Below are 3,295 nucleotides of genomic sequence, written 5' to 3' on the forward strand. Positions count from 1 at the left end.
TTATGCAAAATAAGATACAAATTATTCTTCTAGGTTAAAAGAGATGAACTTTAAAAAAGTAATGCAGTTTTGACATACTACCAACTCTAACTATCCAATAGACCTAGTAGGACTTTAGAAGGCAGAGCTTTCAGTAACTTTTTAAAAAACTTATACAATATTATTACACAGAATTAGGGATTGTTTTGATTTTTATTTGATTTGACATCTTGATTAGAATAAGATTAGGGAGAATGAAGCTTAACAAACATTGTGATATTGCTACATCATAGTGATATGGCTTTACATTAATTGTATATATAGAGAAAAAAATTAGAATTAAGGCGATAACAGTAGGTGCAGACCAAGCACACTACACTGACATAGTCCTTAGTAAAAACCTCTTTTGGTTAGGTAATGGTTGATGTTGCTGCAGGCCAGTCAGTCACTGCTTTGAAGAATAAACTATGAATAGCTCCATTCATGTAAAAAGAAAAAAATCCTTCCTACTGGCCTGCAGTGGCCAGAAGCCTTTGATAATCTCCACTTGTGTCACTTGCAATCATTGTGCCCAGGGTCTTCTGACACATCTGCGTAAAAATCTGTTTTATCTGCACAAGATCAATCTCACTTGGAGTGACTACAATCCTGACCAGGGTGGCATCATCTGTGCCAGCACCTTTCATAGAATAGTAGAGCCTCTTGGCAAAGAAGGCAGGGCTATTCGGGGCACACTGCAAGATGGTCTTCAAACCACTTTCAATATATCCAGAAAACTCACAGCCCACACTGCTTAATAAATCTCAATTAGCCATCCTAGAATAAGACTCCATGGTATCTTTCAGCTGAGGAAAGCTTCTCGTGGCAAGGATCATGTTAAAGCAAGATTCTTCCATCCCTACTCTTCCCTCACCAGCTTGCTAAGAGACACTGAGCATCTTCCTGAGCCATTTGGTGGTTTACACTCTGGTTCTCATCACGGTTTCCTTGGTACATGGATATAAGTAAACGTTTAAAATGCCCTGATGTATCTGATCTAATCTCCTTTTCAAGGTCTCATCCAAATTCTGATTGATAACATCTAACGATTTCTCCGATTTCCTGATTTGTTCTTGTGCACAAAATCTCAATGAATACATGTTCCTGAGTTCTTGCTCCCCGCATCATGTTCCATAAACTCCAGCCATTATAATATGTGGGAGGCATGAACAGGGCAAGGATTAGTTCTTCCATATTGCCACTTAACTCTGACTTGAGATCTTTGATTAAATCTTTACCATCTATGGTCTTAAAAGCCGCTTTAATTTTTTGACTCTGGTATTGGAATGGTTGGCCATGACATCCACAATTGCTTGCTCCTCTGTCCCAAAACCCTTCATCGCTTTGTGGAGAATTTCTGCATCTCTCATAGCATGGAAGCTGGCAGCTGGTCTGACTGTTCCTTGAGGGCCCTGAGTCATCGCAGCAGGCTGACTAGGGTAAGGAGCTTGTCCTCCAGGGTACTGTCCTCCAGGAAAGCCACCAGGTAGTAGGACCTGTGTTGGACCGCCACCATAACACTGTGAAGGTGGCTGTGGATAGCCAGAAAAGCCTGCTCCACCTGGTGGGACTCCAAATCCTTGGCCTAGAGGAACTCCAGGATAGGACGGAGCTCCCCCTGGCTGTGGGGCAGGATAGCCTCCAGGGGCTGGATAACCTCCAGGTGCAGGGTGGCCTCCAGCTCCTGGGTAGCCGCTATTTGGCACTTGTGGGTAAGCACCTCCTCCTATTGGAGAAAAGCCACTAGGATAAGGATACTGACCTGGAGGGGGAAAAGATGATTCCTGACCTGCAGGAGGATATCCAGGGAAATGTGAGCAGCCTGTAGGGGGATAGCCTGGGTATGACATTCTCACCCTGGGAGCAGCGTCATGGCCCCCCAAAACCCATATTTAGCAACTACTATGTGCCACATACCCCACAAAGTGCTTCTCATTGACATACATGTAAGTTTTGGCATAACTTGTCTTTCTTATTCAATAACTCAACTCCTGTTATAGTTTTACATGGAATATAAGGTATCCAAAAAATATTAATGTGTCTTTTCAAAATTTACCTGTATTTATTGTTTTTCCTGAAATCACAAGCCATTCTTTTTTATAATTATTATTAGTTGGAAAAGAACAAGAGTTCTAGTATATCTTTTGTTTTCAGCACAATTGTTATCTAAAGTGCTAATTAAAACAACTATTGTCCAAAAACCAGGTGCCACAATTTTCTGTTCCATTTTAGGTGATTAGATTGTCATGATTATGTAGAATATTGTCTTGGAAGTTTCCTCACCTACTCCTTTGTTTTCTTTTTCTTTTTTTTTTTTTTTTCCCCTCCCTCCTCCCCTCCTCTCACATCTACTCCTTTGTAAAGGCAATTCAGAATGGCATGATTATAGACACAAATTGGCAACATAATAAAAGATTTAATTCCCTAAAATCATCTGGTAACTTTTGCATAAAAGATGATACATATTAACAAATAACAGTTAACTGCCTTTGGTGTAAACAAATTAAGAAAAGCAGCAACAGCTGTCTCATTTTAGGAACATATTTGAGTAGCTATTGAATAGTTTGCTGTTGTAATTATTCATTCAAATATCTATCCTAAGTATTTCCTAAATGTCTCTTTTAGGAGGTTTTAATTGCTTTCTTTTTTCTCTTTTTTAGTTTAATTTTTGTAATATGAAGCTACACGTATAACATCTATGTGGTTCTTCATACAAATATTTCTTTTCCTTACTCAGTCCTTCAGGCTTTCTATATAAAATGTCTTCGCAGAGCTAACTTATTCCATATTTTACTGCCTTTGAAATTCCAAAAAGGGTTTCCTGTACTGTGTTGGCCTTTTCCCACTTTCTTTTTTCTCTTTTTCTCCCCAGATTCTTCTGGACAGTAATATCAAATAATTATGAGGACATCTGATATTTCCAGAGAGAGGATTTTCTTGTTGAGAGAGAAAAAAACCCTTTTTGGAAACAGGAAATCATTTTTAGTTGACCACATTTAGAGTTCCAAAGCTAAAAGCTTTGGAAAGTTTTATTTTATTGCTTTTTGATGTTAGCATAATGTAGGATCCCATACTTAGTCTGGATAGTTTTCTTAGAATTATTACTTTAGAAAGTGATGCATAAAAATGTTCTGCAGCATGAAGCCCGATATATGTGCCAGTAGATCTGTCTACCCATTTCCTCGTATAAAATAAGCTATGTATGTAGCTATATAAACAATAGAGCTACATATTGGAAACAAATAAAATTACAGTGATAATAAGCAATGATTTTCAG

The 3,295-nt window shown here is 38.4% G+C and overlaps 1 pseudogene; it reads right to left on the bottom strand.

Annotated features, from left to right (window-relative positions):
• Positions 1-485: 485 nt before the first annotated feature.
• Positions 486-1,868, bottom strand: LOC123632230 (annotated as a pseudogene).
• Between the last annotated feature and the right edge of the window lie 1,427 nt (positions 1,869-3,295).

The sequence above is a fragment of the Lemur catta genome, chromosome 2, assembly GCF_020740605.2.
Source record: "Lemur catta isolate mLemCat1 chromosome 2, mLemCat1.pri, whole genome shotgun sequence".
Taxonomy (NCBI): domain Eukaryota; kingdom Metazoa; phylum Chordata; class Mammalia; order Primates; family Lemuridae; genus Lemur; species Lemur catta.